Here is a 19,498-nt window from a genome sequence, read left to right on the forward strand (position 1 = left end):
CACTTGCCTGCAAGGGCTCCCAGCAAACAGCACCAGGAAAGATATGAGTCTGTAATCACTCCTCTGTGTCCCACATCCTGTCCCAAATCTCACAAATTCATAATTACTACAGCATCAGGAGACAAGAGTAAGAAGGAATGGGTTACCTGTAAAATGAAAAAGCAGTAACTAAAGCAAGTAATTTCTTCCACTTTTCAATATCCTAGTGATTTCTGAGCTTTAATCAGCCATTTCCTTGCCTAAAATCTGCCATCCACCAAAAGACACACTTTAGAAAGGAATTTTTAATACCCTGTGGGACTAAAGTGATACATTTTAGCCCATTTCTTCTTAATAAATGTAATGATTTTAATCAAATTTGTTCAGAGGACAGAAGATTAGTTAAAGAAGAGAAGTAACTGGAACATTAAATTAAGGTATCATTGGGAATTAAAAATTTAATTTTCTGTTATTATCAGCGGTATATTATGAATAAAGAACATAGAATATGCAATTAATATGCAACACAATATGAACAGCATTTGAGAAAAATGAATTAGATATGTAGGACAAAAAAGGATGAATTCTTAAACCAAATTCAATTTGCTTTACTCTGTTCAATCATCCTATGGGTCCCTGTTTAAATATTTCCAGGTATGGGAAGAGTCACCACTAAATTCTGATGTGTTTAAGGGGATTAGGGTTCACGACAGGTAACCCAGTATATTTCCTGCGCAAATCAAGGCATTACTTCTGTAAGCTTGTTTTTGAGCAGATAGCTGCTTCCCACATGGAGCTCCATGGAAAGGAACTGGACAAAGACCAGTTTTTAAGCCAAACAGCAGAACTATGATATTAATTAAAAAGTTAAAATATTCTCAAAACATAATCTAAACTCCCAGGTTATCTAAGGTTAGACTGTGTTATTCAGGGTTACTAACCAAGCACAAAATTACATTTTCTTAGGTCACTGCATGTTCTGGGTATGAGTATTTTTGAGGGAGAAGAGAAGCAGCAAAGTCCTCTCAGACAAGCAGTACCTTTCTCCTGCATCAACAAAGGGAAAGAGGGAAAACATCCAGGAAGTAAGAAAAATACTCCCCATGTTAAAGAATATCCATTCGATTTAAAGGCATTTGCATTTATACTTACATGAAATTATTTCTTCCTGATCAAGGCAACCGGGACACTGACAATTTTCTTGATTTTAGCATTTTTGTGTAACTCTAATATTCCTAAGGATCTAATGAAGGTTTCCTTAGCTAAGGCTGATTACCACATAGGTTCTGAATTCACATGTATTTGAAACTCTTTGGAAAATAAGTAGCCAATATAAAGAAAGGTTCCTTTTAGTGCCACTTGACTCCACTCAGGTGCAACAATGCATAAAACAAACCAAGTGCAGGTGTGCACACAGGCTTTGTGGTGTGTGTTTGGGAGCCTGTTTTCAGATTCCTTCCTTTTCCTATCCCATCAATTTTCCTCTTCCCCAGGCAACCAGATTATTTAAGCACACTGGAGCTCAAGCAAAAACTGTATACATGGAGTCCTGTTGTGTATATTAAATATGGATGGAAGGACACAGACATCCTTCAGTTCTGCAAGTCTCATAGAACTGCAACAGCCAACTTTATGTATGGGTTAAACTTTAAAAAGGTTGGGATTTTTTGTTCAGCAAGATAAACCAATGTTACTTTATGCTTCCATTAACCCAGCAATTTTTTCATCAGTTTTTCTAAAACATTCTAATTGCATAAATTGACAATTATCTGCTTACTCCATGTTATCTATTGGCACTTCATTTCTAACAAGCCCTGTTTTGTGCTTTTTCAAATACATCCCTCTTCCTTTTTGACAACCAGCATTTTAGAGGGCAACTGTGATCACCCAGACTGACCTTCTACATTGCACAGGCCAAAGAATTTAACTCAGCAATTTCTTCATTGAGCCCACAATGCATCTGGCTGAGCTAGATCACATCTCTCACAGCGATATACAACCTTCATTTCAATATTCAAACCAACAGCAAATTATAAATCAGTTAATTACTGGTTTGGATCTGTCTATAGCTGTGACCTTCAGACTCACAAAACTAGTGAACGCATTTATTCCATACACTTAGTACATAGGTTAAATTTCCAGCTTATCCCTAAATTTCAAGCATTTGGTAAATCCTCTCAATTTCAAAAGACAATTATTACTTGATATCAGTTCTGAGGCAAAAATCTGGCCCCAAATTTTCTTCCATGCCAAAGGAAACTCGGAGAAACACAGCTGTCAAAGAAGTTCTGGAAACTGGCTAAATTATCCAAAAAGAAATAATGTGCAGCAAAAGCAACAAGTGCTGAATACTACTCAATGCCAAATATATACTGAGAGATTATCCTTAGGAGTTCTGCTGCAGTTCAGAGATCAATAATTTTGTACTTAAGCTTGTCAAGTCATAACATTGCATCTCATCCATCAGTTTTGAGCAATAACAGAGAAGATGCAATTTCAAGAATCTGGTCAAGAGTTTTCATGGGGGGGGGGGGGGAAGTGATTTCTTCAGAGATCAGCTACAATACATACTGTAATACTTTTTCTTAAAAAAGGGGGAAAAAACCTGATAGATTTGAAAAATTTCAAGTGTGGGGACTGGGGTTTGTGTGAAGTTACAAAATCAGTTGCATGTTCAGAAATCAAAGTACAGACCCTGTACTTATGTCACACAAGCACACAAAGGTGCTTAAAGACCAACCAGTTTTTGGAACCAAGGTGACATTGCCCTCATATAGTCAGAATTACTTACAGGGTTATATTCATTAACTTCCAGCACAGCAGCTTTGGACAATTCCCTGTTTCACAGCTCTCAGGGAGAGCCACATCACTCTGTAAATTCTCATCTTCTTCCTCATGGTCAGGGATGATTTAACCAAGCATGAGAGCAAGAGGCCAAGACAATACTTAAATCATATTACCAGAAGTTTTTCTTGGATCAGAAAACCTAAGTTAACATTCAAAGGAAGTCCTTAACAAAAGAATTGACCTGAAAATATGTCCTTTATTTTGCTGCTCTTAGCCTGATGTCTTCTGCCAAAAAAATAAAAAAGATTCCTCTTTTTCATTTTGTTATTGACATCAACATGTTTCTATATGCTATTCTCTGCATGAATTCTTGGGTTAAGTCATACTTTACTCCTCCTCAGAAAAGATAAATAGTCCTGGTTTTTTTTTTATACACTGCAGAGACATTTTATTGAGGAAATTAGATGGCTCTGAAAACTTCAAAAGCAAATTTCAAGCCATAAAGCTTTTATTATTTTAAAGTATTTAGCTATAATTTGCCTTTACCTTATCCCTTACTTCATTACTGCAATTATTTTAGATTATCAAGTTTAAGAGAAAAAAAAACAGTACAGTAAAACTTAAAGCAAAAGGCAGCAAAATATTTTCAATGATTTCAGGTCTGCTTTTGAAATTTGTATGCACATATAATTTGATAACCTAAGAGCAAAGAGGAAAACTGTAGATTAAGAATATTTTTCTAGGTGAAGCACATTTCAAGGAAAAATAGGTATCTTTTGAGATATTTATTCACTGCTTAACTTTTTTAATTCTTTACTCCTGTAGAGAGCTATAAAGAAGCATGGTGTGTTTAACTGATTAGACAAAGATATCTGCTTACTCAGCCTAAACAGAGTTTCAAACTTTTGCTAAATCCAGCTCTTAGAACTCAAGGCCTGTCAAATAAAAAATACTGAATATATTATGGTTTGAGAATAAGCCCATACACGGACAGTATTTATTTTAAACTACTGAAAAGACTATTAATTGGTGTTGCATTTGCAGTACAGGCGTGCTGCTGGAATGCAAACAAGCACAGATTATGCAGAATGAAGGACAGGCAGTGATTTTGAAATGATAATTAGAAACACGAGGGATATGAGAGTGTAGTGGGAAAAAGTGAATGTGCTGATTGTGAGAAAAGGAGAAACCTCCCAGAGCAAAGCATCCAGAATAACACTCCCAGTAAAGCCAGAGAGATGCAGTTGGCAAAATCAAGTGTGCACCTCTCCAGAAAGCCCTGGGTTGGGCACTGCCCATCAGGACACCTCTCTGCAGCACAGGCTCACCAGGTCCAGCAGCATCTCCCACAGAAATCTCCCAAAGTTCTGTTATGGGAAAGCAACACCAAATAAAACAGCTTCATTCAAATAAACTGAGCAACTCCCATTACGTTAGAGCCCTAAGTTAATTAACACTCAGAGCAGCAATATCGGCACATTGGCTATGTGGACTTTTGTGGAAGATGAAAACCAACACCTAAATGTGAATGTTTAGGATGCAAGAGATACTATTTAGTAACAGTTTGCTTCTACAGTTCACCTCTATTGAACTTCAAAGCCACAAGAGCTTTGACATAAAATTTCGATTTTTCTCATATCTTCCATGTTCCTTCTATTGAGATGCAGATCTGTTCTTGAAAGTTACAGTTCCCATAGTTGTCCAATATCTCAGACACCAATAACCTGATTCCAGATTTTCAAGTGTGTGTGAAAGGAAACAATGGAGACTGTAACTCAATGGGATTTCTCAAAAAAATCTATGTCAGTCTTGGAAAGCATTGATTTGCTCAAATTTAAGCACGCTCTTCTCTATGAACCCAGTACCAAGCTCCTCCTCAAAACAACAGACAAAAGAACTGCTACTTCTCAATTGGAATTTCAGAAGTAAAAAGCTCTGCAAAACCATTACTGCTGATTCTGTATGGAAGGCATTCACAAATTCTGAGAAAAGATTATAATAAAACAAATACTGCATGGATTAACAAGCATTCCAGATTATCAAAAAAAAGAAAAAACCCAAACATTTGAAACACTCAAGAATTACTTACTTTGCTGCAAATCCTAAAGCACCACTGTTATGACTCCATCAGGTACATTCATGTGGGCAAGGACAGAAAATCTCACACCACAAGTGGCTTCAATGGCTCAGTAAACCTCAACTTGCCATTAAATGAAGACCAAGAACTTAGTATCATTTAACTGCTGTTTTAGCTCTGTGGTAATTTTGAACTTAGCATGTCAAACTCTAACACAGGCAGCCCAGAGAAGGTTCACAGGGCCCTTCCCACAACAGGTAAAAAGCCCTGATTTCCATTCCACAGCATTTACAGCATAAATTGATCTCCACACCACAAGGCATTGAAGACGATGCATCAAGGACAAATGTAAACTAAGCAACTTTAGAGTGTTTTATGTTGCTACCTATTTTTCAGGTTAATACGAGATCTTTACACTGGTACATTACTGTGTCTGAGGCCACTGAAGTTATACTGCAGTTTCTTTAGCAGATTGCATTATATTTCTTCACAGTTCCTATCTACTTTCAAATTTAAGCAAACCCCAGGGAACGCAGCCGTTCCGTATTTTTGTTGATAGCTTTGCTGCTCTACCCCCATCTCTCTCAAGAGAGCTTGTTAGGTGTAATACCTCTAAGAAAAAGGTTTAAGCAACATTTTGTTCCCAATCCTTAGAAAAGGAAAAATAATTTTAATTATGCTCTCATTTCCATGCCAGGCCATCTTCTTTACTATGACATCCAACTACATTCTGCACTGCAACAAATTTTGAGAAACAAATGAAAAAACATCCCCACCTCCTGAAGCTAGGAAGGCAGTTTTATTTATCCAGCAGTAGGTATCTGAAATGCCTATCATAAAAATACTATAAAAACAGTTGAACAGGTATTTCTTGGAGCAAAGAAAGGGGAGAGAAAAGTCTGCAGTATAGCTTGAAGACAAGTCTTCACAGCTGCATTTGTCAAGCTTCAGCTGACTCTGAATATATCCATTCAGTATAGGACAAACCAAATGAGAAACAACAGGAAAAAGAAAGATGTCAGGCTGCTTCTGTTGGGTTGAAGGAACCAATACCACTATGAAAGCTATCAAAGAAGGTGCTCTCACTTCTTATTGCAAATGTATTCCTACAAACATTGCAGAACCAGCTAACTATTCACAACTAAAATGCAAAGTGCCACATCCCCTGTCAGCTGCCATGTCTCTGCCAGAGGCTTCAGTTCTGCCCCAGCCTTTGTCTACTCATATCTCAACATGTACCTGTGAGGCAGATTTTTCTGTGTATTAAGAAGACTACAACTAATGGATAAATGAAGAGGTGAGCTTCGATACAGAAAACTATTGGGCACTCTCCCTGCTGAAGCTGAAACCTCTGTTACTTTAATTACAATATCATTTATTTCCTGTGCAGGTGTTTTGTCTGGGGAGAGGAGCTGGGATGATTTTTTTTTACATCAAAAATTGCTCCATTTCTTGGTTCTGGCTTCAGCTTTTTATGAGAATAAAACCACTGCAAAACATTCATCTCTGTGGAGACGAGCTCCATTCCCTAACACACTGAGATGCCTCGGAGCACCGGAAGTGTTCATCTGAGGATGGTGAAACATTTTGCTTTGAGCACTTCTGCATCCATGCATATAAACTCCATCTCCAGCAGGTGAGATTCATAATGTTGCTGAAATCCATCACAGCCTTGTCATCCACATCACCAGGATAGGGTGGTTTATTCATAGAGGGAGAGCCATATTCTTTTTAAGAAAATATTAAAGAAACCCCATACAATGACAATATGTTACATAAAGGAGTCTCTTAAGTAAGCAGCTGGAACAGCTCGATTTCCTGATCGCTGATCAGTATTGCTGATCACATTTAAATGTCACTGCAGCCTAGCATTTGTGCTTGATCCTGCTTCCATTAAAACAAATGTCAGAACTCCCAAGAAGATAATCTCCTTCACAGGCCTTAAGGCTATATGAAACACTCTTTTTGAACTCAGAAGTGCTATAATTAGAAAAGCATAGTCCTAAAGAATTAAGTATACTGAGAATACCATGAGGATGCTAAATATTGCACCTCTCCCCTGAACTACAGCAGGGTGTGAAGCATCTATTGCAGCTTCTGTATTTTCATTCATTTTTCAGTAGTCACGTGAGAAATAATGATCTATACCTTCACTGAAAATTTGGTTTTGCACACTGGATATTTAGCAACCAAGAAACAGTGATTATGCTCCCCTGCTTGAAACTAAAGTCTTCCTTCATGTGTCATACAAGAGAGTCATTTTCTAATTTGCACATATGGAACCACTCATGCCTTTCTTTGTGCTAAGGCATGCAGCCTCTGCAAAGTCACTGAATTATTGACCTGAGTGAAATAGTCAAGGCAGGCCTTAAAGTCAATGCTTCCTTAATTACACTTCTGAATTTTTGCTGCACATTCCCAAAGCCTCTGCCATAGCAAACTAGACCTCAATGTCATTTCTTTAAGAAAAGGGCCTTATTTTGGGATATGGCAGCAAGGGCCATTTCCAGCACTGCACCTGAAAACATAAGTACAGGAAGGATTAATGCTGAGTACAAACTGAAACACGGCAGAAACAAACAAGTCTGGTGGGCTGGAAAGAACCTCTTGATTGCAACACACATCATAGCACAATCATAAAGATGTTCTACAGGGGAATAATAAAAAGATGGTAAAACAATGTCCTTGTGGGGTTTCTGTAAGCAGAGCAACATGTCAGCTTAGAGGGGCTGCACACAATCTTTTCTGATCAAACCCATTAAGTATTTCCAGTCTTCCCCCATCTGAGCAGTGCATGGTCAGTGTCCCTCCACTTCCAGCCAACACAAGCCTCTATTACAAACTCATGCTTAGACCATTGGTCATTTAACAAATAAAAATAAAAATCCAAGAAAAGCTGAATCAAGGCTAATTTTTAGCATTGTCTCACTATAAAACTCAGCTCTCCACCCACTGCTGGGAAAAAGAAAACTGCACAAAATCCTCATGCTTTGCATTTACAGTATGAAGCCATAGCTGGATTAGTTTACACCAGCTGCAAAAATTCATCACCTGTAACAAGAGATTCTTCTTGTGTTGGCAGAAACCATCTAAGAGTCTCCTGTCCTCACAGAAGACAAATATTTTACATACGGTTTTCTTCAAGGCAAAGTACAGAGTGTTCCATGTTGATTTTCAATTTTAAGATAAATACTTTCACTTCCAGTTTGCTACAAGCAAAAATCACTAAAAGCATAAGCCTTTTACGAGTTCTGTAAAATAAACATGCTCCTCTAGAAAAACTGTTCTTTGTTTTACAGATGATTTCATAATTCAGTGGCATTTCCATGGCCAGTCAGGCGCTACTTCAGTCAAAAAAGATGAATTCATCCCTCTAAGGAATTAATACAATACTGAAGGATCATGTTATGGTCTTCTAATTGCTTTATGGCACCCCACAGAGAGAATCAACTTTGAACAGCAACACATTTCTGTTGATGAAAACATTGCTCTACTTATGTATCGTTTTAGTACAGCGTGTCAGGCTGTCTCAATCGACCTCCTGCATGCAAGTCAAGCTTCTACAAATGCTAAAAATCTTAATTATTATACTTAATTCAAGAACACTAAGCCAAATTCTTCCCCAAAACAGTAGAAAATAAGGGAATACCCCTAACAACAGATGGTGGGGGGTGGAAGGCTGTATTTTTTTCCTTTATATGAAGACATTGTGCAAAACCAACACGCTACTGGAGGCCACTGACACAGCTGACAAGTTTGCAGAACCTCTCTCTAGAAGACAAATAGGAATTGTAATCAGCACTCATAAATTATAGCTACAACTCTGAAAAAAGCCCAAGGACATACTTATCAAATAGAGCCAATACTATTAACACAATGGCAATTCATTGATTTTTTCCTTACAGTAATTCCAATCTATATGCAGACATATGAACTTGGAAACCAATTCTGAATAGGATTTCAAACACTTTGGTTCTAGGAAATGTTGAAAAAACAAAAAACCAAACCACCAACCCCAGCCGTAATTATCATTATTTGTTGCTGAAGCAAATACTACAGTTTCATAGAGAAAGCTCAAAATGCATTAGGTCCTGCAAATACTTTTCCGTGCTGAAAACATTCCCAAGATGCTCTTGCCAAAATAATGACCCCAGGAAATGCAGTCAAAGGTACTTTCCTGCCCCTCCAAACAGACTATGCAGAGATGATCACACCACATGCATTTCAAGTCAGGTTTTGACGAAAAACTCAGGTTTCTGGGGTTCAGAATGAGAGCTCCATCCCCTGCCTTGGCTCTGCTGAGTTGGCAGCAATTGAACCATTTCACCATTAAGCTGCTCCATGGTATGTTCCTGTATGGTCTCAGTGATTTTCTGATGGTTAATCTCAAACCATCGTTAACACGTTACAGCTACAGGCAATCGTGAGAGAATGATCAATTAAGCACATGATTAGCAATTTTCTTTGCCTTGTCCAACCCCTTCAAATTAAGTGGTTCAGGCTTGACCATTGTGCCACAATAAAAACGAGTAAAACGCATTTAACCTCATTATTCCTGTTTGAATAGCAAATTACCTAAAACCAACTCATTCAGCCATGGCAATGAGGAGCTGCAAACTGTTTGTTAGCATTGTCTTCTCCACATGTCCTTTCTGCTGTGAGTTCTATTACATCACTTGCAATTTATAAAGCAACAACACAAAACACTTCAGAGGACACCAGTTGGATAATAAGTGTTTTGTAACAGTTAAAAGGGGGCAGCAGCACAGAGCAGAGCCTCAGATACAAAGAGGTGAGGAACGATTTGTTTATTGTATGAGTGACCTCTCTATAGTGAATGGAATAATATGGAATTTAAAAAATAACGTGGTGCAAAAACTGGGCTGGTTTCAACTAGGAACTATCTTCAGGATTTTATAAGTAACTCTTCTAAAAGTGCACTGTAATAACTTAATTGACAAACTCATGAATAATAACTCCTCCTAACCTTATCTTTCTCTACTTGACGTTATCATCCCTTACTTCCCCACCTTCCCCTCTTTGTCAATTTTTTTTTTTCCATATATAGAAAAGCTGTCTCATTCCACAAGAAGTTGTGTATTTGGGCACTAGGAAGGGTCTGTGATTCACGCTGCTGAAATGAGACCAGAATCCCCAAGACTCAGAAAGACACTTCTATTAAATTAAAAAGGAGGAGAGACACCTGTGTATGAAAATACAGTGAAAGAATATCCTGAGTCTAGGAGCTGAACAACTGTCAGCATGAACAGCAGAGTCTCACTGGGTGAGCACTGGGGAACAGGATGGCCACCCTCGGCAGAAATTAAATTTTAACAGATCTAACATTTATACATGCAGTTTAAGAACAGAAACTGATGCAGAAAGATACAGCTCTCAGAGCACCTCCCTGCTCCCTTCCTCCTGGCTGAAAAGAAGCTTTCAGGAAACCTGAATTAGCAGCACAGGACTGCCTTTGGTTCACTTCCATGAAGGGTTCTCCTTTGAACAAATGCTCTGTGCATCCCTTTGGCTCCTCCTAGGCTCACTCCCAACCTCCAAGTTCCTCAGTGAACTGAACAAGCAGTAGAGGTGTTCACACGTCTCTCTTTTATTTTAATAATCTGTTTTTGCTATTTGCTGGATGGAGACCTTAGACAATCTCCCACTATTTTCTAACTCACAGCAATGTTGCCAGCCATGACATTTCATCCACTGCTTGTAGGGACACCCAGAACTCAAGAGCAATCTCACATGAGATTCAGACAAATATATGGAATTAATTCCCATCTATGCCAACAGCTGGGGCACAGATATTTACATCTGCTCAACCACGGATCAGAGTATGCTCAGCTCTCAGAAGCTGGGACACATCAACATCAGTAACATGATCAAATGTGGCTGAGTGAAAATCTGGTGAGTGGAAGTCTAAGCTTCTGAAATCTGCCACATCATATTTAAACATTTTTGTTCCAAGGCATTTTGGGAGAGATCTGGAATGGCCTTTGTAGCACTGCTTTACTCCTAAGTGCATGCCTCATTTAGATGTGAAATACTACAGATTTTCATTTAGATTTACCTCAAAACAATTTACTAATTTGAACTAGAGGGAAATGAATAGAGCTGATAATGATGAGTTCTTTATTTTCCCCGTAGTTTTCCTTCCTTCCATCTCGGTTTACAGTAATAATTAATTACACAAATATAACAGCCTTGAACTGTCTGGTTCATTCCTTGAGACTGTCATCATCTTCCACACTGCCAGAATTCATTTTCTGTCTTTCCAGATTCATATCTTAGATTTTTTTTTCATTTTTCTAATACTAACAGAAAAACAGCAACACTGGGCAGCCCACTGCTCACAACACAGTATTTATTAGCGACTGCCCTAGAGAGCTTTGCCACAAACTACCATGTAAACAAAACTGCCCAAAGTACAAATTAAGGGTGCTCTTTGGAAGTTCCAGTTAACAAGTTTTGATTTCTAGTAAAAGAAGAAAAGGTGTGAACTTTGAGGAAATTCAACAGTTAGTTCAAACATTCATTTAAAATTTTCTTTTACAACAAATTCAACACCTTTCATTCTAATTAAGCAAAAGGAATATCAGAACAGCAAAAACCAGGTATGAAATAAAATGCATTCAAAGTGCTTAAACAGCTGACAAATATGCATACAGCAATGCAAGCAGAGTTCTGCAGTGCTAAAGTAGAGCCCATCAAGCTACATTAAAATCCCAGGGGAAAGAGGGAAAGAAGCAAAACCTGCACACAGGGCAGGTGACACCATAAATTGTTCTTGTTTTCCTTGCAGAATCCAATACTTCCCCAACTTCTTAGGAGTTTCTGGACTACAAAAGTGACAGCAAAGTGATTTTCTTCAGGTCTCTTGTTTTTAAGAATCTAGTAATAGCAACAGTGATAAAATGCAGCAAGCTTTTGTTTCATATGCTGCGAAGAAAACATGTATTGAAAGAGGGATTTTTTGGCTGTTTGCCAGATTGCAAAATACATGTGAATTGTTGCTGAAGAATCCATTTAGAAATACAAAACCATCACAAACCAATTATTTCTATATGGTGTGAGTTTGTTGAAGTTAGTGGAAAGTGGCAATTCTCATCCTATTACTATTTGCAGGTTACACTTGCTGGACATCGCAGAAAATGCAAGGACAAAATTTACTCTTTAATGTAGCACCAGGTCTGTCTTCAGAAATCTTCAACTCCTATTTAAAAGATCACGGGTATTTTTCTGGATGTTAATGAAGCTTCTTTCACAGCAATTTTAGTAAAACACTGTATTTTTGATTGCAATGTCAAATACTGAAGCACAAGGAAAAAATAACTTAAGTGAGGTTTTTTAGATGCAGCTGTAGTTTAGGTACTTCATATCTAAACCAACTCAACTATTTCTTATAATGACATTTCAACAGATATCCAATCTTATGGCAACACTTTTGCATTAAAAGAGGTAGAGTGATACTGCACATCATTTCACTTATCCAGCCAGCAAGTACATAAGAAAAACAACCTTTTGATCTCCTCAACACGCAGGAAAATGCACTGTAACCATCTAACATACCGTGAAAGAGTAAGAAATTATAAATATGGAAGAAAATAACACTATCAACCTTAGAAGTACATATTCTTTAGAAACAAATAAAACCACACAGCTATTCATATTTTATGTGGCTGCTACCACGGCACACAACATTTTGCAAAGTAATTACCATAATGTGCAAATACTTCTATAAGAGAAACCACAAAATAAATCTGGTTTTTAGTGGTATTTTCAAGCGTGGATTGTATTATGCAGCCTCTATACACACTCATAGGGTAATTGGTAAGAACTTCTAGCATTTCACCCTTCACAGCCACTGAAAAGTCAGTGTTATTTAACTGTTGCACAAATGTTAATAAAAAGTCATAATCCAGGGAGCTTACCCCGGGTCAACAGAAGGAATCCAAGAACCAAAGTTATTTCCAAAGTCCAGACAAGAGATCTGAAAGAGAGAATAACAAAGGGTTTGTGACAAAGCTGACACGGAGTCCTCTGAAAGGAGCAAAATCAATTGTGACATTTTTCATTTATTTGTAAATGCCTCTTCGGCAGTATGCTCACTCCAAACGACAGCTGACTCTTATAGAAAAGGGGGGTGATGGTAAAATAGAGGAATCCTGACAGTTGCTTTAATGAGATTCCGCATTAGGATCACTCCATCACTTTCCCTCAACAAGGACTGTGCCCTTCACTTTCAATCTTATATTCTCCAATTTGGAAAGCATTAATCCCATGAAAAACTCAACTCAGCCTCCTCTAATCACCATCACAGCTCTTCTTTCCACCTCCTTCACCATCTCACTGACATTTATGTATGGAGTCCACTCACAATTTAAAATACATATAATTAGCATAGAGCAAATTAAACTTCAACCTGATAGCATTACTTTAATCAAAGTCTAGTTGCAGTGTGTGTGGTGAGGACAAGAATCTCGAAACAGACCTCTGTTGATATTAGGAGTGCAAACTCACAGAGCTTTCCTTCCAGCTCTAGGAATTATGCTGCTGGAAGTGTTCAATGCAGGAACCTCTGATGCTCACATTTTCTTTATTACAAAAATAAATAGGGAAATCTGTAACATGACAGTTAACTTGCCTTGCAAATATTGAGAGAATAATCATTCTGGGAACAGAAGCAGACAAGGTATTTTAATAACAGTAACAACAGTCAACATGATACCACCTATTTCAGGAAAAGGCCAGTGGCTGGAGGATCCAGTGCTTGAGAACACTTATTCTGGCACAACTCTTATCTGACATATTCCATTCTTATGTTTTCCAACAGTAACACACTTTCTGTTGTTCAAACTCATTTTCTAGTGCTATATCACATATCTTTCAATGAAACTAGATGACAGCACTGAATAGATCATGGTAGCCTCAGGCTGCGCTGAAATTAGTATTTTATCCTCTGTTAACATCAGTAAATCATTTGTATTACAATGATAAGGTTTTGTAAGAAAAACAAACACACACAAAAAAACCATACAGACATTGCTACAAGAAGCCTGAATCCCAGCTCTTTTGCATGCTCCAGCATCTTCTGAAAGATGAAGCTGGTGAAGGCACAGAGAACAAGTCCTTTGAGGGGCAGCTGAGGGAGCTGAGAGGGTTCAGCCAGGAGAAAAAGAACCTCATCTCTCTCTCTACAATCACCTGAATGGAAGTTGGGGCCAGGCAGGGTTGTCTCCCAAGCAAAAGGGCAAGAGGAAACTGCCATAAGCTGTGCCAGGGCAAGTTTTAGACAGGCTGTTAGGAGAAATTTTTTCACTGGAACCCAGGCTGAATCCCCATGGCCAGAGGTATTTACAAGATGTGGCACTGGGGGACATGGGCTTGTGGAGGACTGGGAAGTGCTGGGTTAATGGTTGGACTCAATTTTCTGATTCCAGGCAAACAGGCTTGATTTGAAAAAACTGAACCATCTGCTGTCATACCGATCAGAAATCAATCCCATCTCACCTCTGAATGAAAGCTTGCTAGTAGCTCACAATTAATTATTCTATACCATAATCTGCTAGACAATATACAACATAGCCATTGAATAAGGATCATTTATTTCCTGAAAGAAGTGAGAGATGGGTCTTCATGAGTTACAGAGCAGTTTGCCTGACAGCCTTCAGAGAACCAGGGGAGTAATCCACAGCTCAGCAAAATTTCCATTTTTCATTGGATTAATTTGTTAAAAAAAACAGCCAAAACCTTTTGAGTGTTGTGGAGGTTTCCAGAAGAAACCTTTTTGGCACCTTCAATTTGAGGATGCAGACTAAAGGTGTAACTTTGAAACCTTTTACAGAATCTTTCCTGGTATATAAAGATCTTTAAGAGTCTCAATTGATGGAATCAAGGACTGTGATTCACTTTCAGTATCAGCATTTTTTCCCTCTGAGATTCACTCTTCGCTGAAACTTTTAAATTAGCGTAACAAAGCCCAGCACAACATTAAATCACCTCCCAAGCATATCAATCTCAGTTACCTAAGAGAAAATAGAGTACACTTCAAAACAAATTCTCCGGAAGTTTCTTCTGATTGATATCAAATCTCTTAAGTTAAACGACCCCTCATATTTCATCCCTAAAAATATACAGTTACTCCTAGTAACCTTTCCCAGTTAGATGGAAAGCAGGAAAGGCCAGATTCTGGCCTCTACTCTGGTAAGGGAGTACCAATGAAAAATAATGAAGTCAGCACACATTTGGAAAAAAAATTATTATTTAGCTCCAAGGAAGGTTGCTTTGTAATTCAGACAGGTGATCTGGAGGCACAGCAGAGCAATAATGACTAACATCACATACTAGAGGGAGTATAAATTTTAATGATATCGCTCATAAAACTCACATTTTAAAGGTTACAAAACAGAAACAAGCTTGCAAAGAAAACACATAAATCATTCAAGGTGTCAGGTTCCTATTCCTTAGCTATTTTAAGAGCTAACGGCCTGTCCATCACTAAATAAACTGGAATATGCTAGGCTCATTTATGCAGGACTGAAAAGGGAATGTACACCAGAGTTCAGCAACCATTCACCCCTACAGACTCTATTCTTAACAACACAATAGCAACAGCCAAGTGTAACCTCACTGGTTTATTCATTACTCGACAAAATTAAACAAAAACACTTGACCAAATTCACCTACATCTAGACAAGATCACAACAACACATAATTAGCACCATAATTACAAGGACTCCTAATCCAGAGACATTAATGCACTTCACTACTTGCTTACACTTCATTGTAGGTCCTTAAATGTAGGGCATTAGCAGAGGATTAATGGGGCATTCCCATCAACAGACCATATTACTTTCATCCCATGCAGATGAAAGAGAAACAGAGGCTTATATTATCATTTTTAATTACTGTAATTGGTCTGCAATTGCAACTGCATCTATTGTTGTCCCTATACACACATTATCAACACAGAACAATTCAAATGGCTGGTTGGGAAATGGCCACTTAGGGCCAATAAACCACTGTAAACAGTGAACTTTGACAGACCCATGATTCAAACCCACAAATCACCTCTTGAGCTGGGTTCTACAAAAATGACATGTAGTTTGGCTCAGTGGTCATTTCTGTTAGTCACAGAAGCTGGCACCTCCATTTCACTGACAGTAACTTCAACAACACAAAATCCCTACACTCCAAGGCTCCCTTCTGGGAGCAGCACCCAAGGGCCAGGCTCACCACAAAAAGCTTCCACTGCAAAAGGCTTTCTGCATTCCATCTCAGAGATCAGGCCTTCAGGATTTGGTTTTCAGAGTCACTCTGTCTTTACATTACCTTTTTTTTCTTAGTATCATTTATATTAGAGCTGTTTAATGGATAACCCAAAATTGATTCAGTCTTTTTTTTTCAGAAGTAGACACACATTGAAAGACACTTGAACAAGGTCGTTTTGCCTTGCTGCAAAATCCAACAAGATTATCAGTAAAAGCCTTATCCAAAATCCTCCTATGTCAAACAGAGTATTTCTACTGGCTGGATTTAATACTGAATGTAGATTTGGGATCTATTCTCAATCCAAGCTGGAGTGCAGCAATCATCCACTCAACTATAGAACTCTCCTGGGCTATACTCACTTCAAACTGCAACCTCACATCGGAAATTTCTGCATCCAATTACCACTTATCAGAGGGCACCGATCTCTTAAACTTTAATGGTTAAAGAAAACTCAGTGTTTGGTTTACAAAGGCAATAAACACCTTAATGCTTTCAGTAACCTCTTTGCCTTATACTTGTGTTTTTAGTTCTGGAATCTTTTCCTGTATCTCTGGAGGAACTTTATTTAAGTAAACTGCTAACCTATTCTTTTTCCAGTCTTTGTTTTCTCTAGGAAATTATTTAAGAAGAAAACCCTCGAACAGTGATCTCAGCATTCATACAGCAGTGAACTTCAGATACAGTAATTGCATAGCTGTGAGCTATGACGACTTTCCCATGGGGGAGAAATGACCTGGTAATTCACGAATGACAAAGTCAAAAGTAAGGTAAGCCAGGGGAGGGAAAGGATTTCCCCCTAGGATGAGATAAATATAATTTCTCACAGCAGTGTATATGTCTCTTAAGCCTCAGGTGGTTTTAAGTTAATGAGATTAGTTCCAGCAGGCAGTGAAATCCCAGGATATGGGAATTACATTTCAGCAGTTTTCACTTCATCCAGCAAGCACGGTGAAGTCAATCTTTGTGTCATTTTGTTATTGTCCTGGTTTGGGTCTTGTTCTCAGGCTCAAGCCTGGCTAAAGCACCTCATAACTTTGACTTAAAAGCTTAAGCATCATGTAAAGAGGTGTGTTTAAATGTTTAAAAGGGAGGAGAGAAGCACCAGGCTTAATCTGTAGAGAAGGATTTTTTTGTTTAACTTTTCAGATGTGCTTTTATTCAAAGGAATTTGTTCTTGTACTTTTCCTAAACCAAGGTCACACGCATTTTTATCCTGAACACAAAAAAAAAAGCCCCCAGAATACACTGCTGTAATAAACACTGCCTTTAAAATATTTACACCCTAAAAAGATGGACATGAACAGGTTTGGATGATTGCCTAGTTCAGTATTTTGGTAATAACCAAAAAGAGCTCCTATCCAGTGATCACCCCCTGGATGTACAAGCTGCAGCTTCACTCCAGTCCTCAGATCTGCTCATACAAGAAAACTTTCACTCCTTTATACCATTAGAAGAGCTGTAATGCAGAAGGCTTTTAGAAGATTAAAAAAAAATAGGGTCAGATGATAACACTGATTTCCACTAAGAATTCCTCGATAACTATCTTTATTTTGACTTACAATCACTGAATAACTGCTAATGTAGCAATTGTTTTACACTCTAGGTGCTATTTTTAGCTGTGAATTTAAATTTAACCTTCATGACATCACCACTGTAAAGAAAATGTAGAAATAGCTAGTGTTGCCAACATGCTTTAGGAAGCTCTTTCCCATCCAACAGGGGAATGACCTTTACTCCTCTTGTGAAAATGTGCAGACATCACATCAAGGAAATGCTCATGTTAGTCCCAGGCTTCTTTCCAAGACAGTCTGATTAAACTTCATATCCAGAAAGCACACGGAAGAATTATTTTTATTGGGGTAATTTAACCCCAAAATACAATATGAACTCTATAAAAAAGACTTTTTAGAATACCCAAGTCTATTACAGGGAAAGCCGTGTTTATTTTAGTTTTACCTTACAAGCCTAACTTTAACACAGGCAAATCACACCCACACAGACAGACATCACTGTTTGAACTTTTTTTGTCGGTTTTTTTTATTTATTTCTACTCCCAAATCTGCCTTCCCATTCTGTGTCAAAGCACTGCCACATTATCTTTACTCTTCATCTTGTACAGAGATGCCCTTCCTTCTTTAGGCTTTAGCACTTCATAACCAGGTGCTTTCAGTTGCATACAAAAAGTTCAAGCACCTCTGCCGAAAGAAAGAGCAAGTTCCATCACAGCTCAGTGAGGAGTGGCAAAAATTCAAAATTAGGAGACTCATTTCCTTTTTCTCTGGAAGAACCTCAGCTGGTACAAATAGGTAACAAGTAACTAAAGAGAGGCAACATCAGCAAATGAATCCGAGGGCAGAGGCCAAAATCTGACCATGAACTGGTTTCTGGCACAGTTCCGAACTCTGGAAACTGATATGCTGGATGAACACCTGAGCATCCAGTACCCACCACTACGTGGGCTGGCTGTAACCTGGGAAAATGCAGCTGCACAGGGATGGAGTATCGCACACAGGTGAGATAAAAAGGCATTTGTCTGTAAGACACCCAGATGTTTGCTTACCTGCCAAGGAAATACACATTTGCTGTCACGTAAACCCAATGAGTATTTCCACACGTGTGCAGATCAAAGCGTGCAGATTTCAATTAAACACAACACACAAATATGAATTCCAACAATACAAAAATTAACTACCAAGGTAATTACTCTGGAAGCACTGCAATTATGAGCGTCATCAGAATGCATTATGCTCTGTGTTGGCACAAGAATTATTTTGTAATGGGTCAGAGAACTCCTTTCCACACACTTTAATAATCAGCACACAAGCTTCAAAGGGGGTATCTATTTTAAAACTCTGCCATCATTTCACTGTCAGGCCCACTGGAAAAATACTTCCCAAATTATAAAAACAAGGTGCATTACCTTAAAATGTTTTCAGAAGAAAACAAAATGCAGTGGTCTGCAAGTATCTACATTTCCTTTAAGGACAGGAAGGTCAATTAACATGAACAATTTTCATTTCTTGCACAATTACAAGGCAAGCCTCATACATAAATACCTGTCACAGAAAAAGACTTTAAAATAAGTGTTCATCAATGGATGAACAATATTCTAGAGGATTTTTGCAGGAAAAAAGTGCAGCTTTGCCATTCTATTTTAAATAGTTATTGTGTGTTCAGGTGGTCTTAATCTACTCTGACCAGCTCTTGAAAAAAGAAAAAATCTAAATGCTTGCTTTAACCTTCCCTTTCTCCTGGTCAGCTCCACCTTTGCTATGTGCAATTTCTTTGCTGAAAGAATCACTGCATAGAAGTTCCCTTATAGAGCCTGTTATCAGCATTTGGCTGGAGACAGCCCAAAAGCATTCAGCTTCCTGAAAA

General features: G+C 38.2%; 1 protein-coding gene across 1 annotated transcript in view; it reads right to left on the reverse strand.

The window, feature by feature from the left end:
- NAALADL2 (N-acetylated alpha-linked acidic dipeptidase like 2) overlaps positions 1–19,498 on the reverse strand; it is a 421,140-nt gene that overhangs the window by 360,258 nt on the left and 41,384 nt on the right. The window contains exon 2 of the mRNA XM_031055528.1: positions 12,781–12,839. The gene's annotated coding sequence lies outside the window, so the exon portion shown is untranslated. The remainder of the gene's footprint in view (positions 1–12,780; positions 12,840–19,498) is intronic.

This window comes from Geospiza fortis, unplaced genomic scaffold, assembly GCF_000277835.1.
Source record: "Geospiza fortis unplaced genomic scaffold, GeoFor_1.0 scaffold172, whole genome shotgun sequence".
Classification (NCBI taxonomy): domain Eukaryota; kingdom Metazoa; phylum Chordata; class Aves; order Passeriformes; family Thraupidae; genus Geospiza; species Geospiza fortis.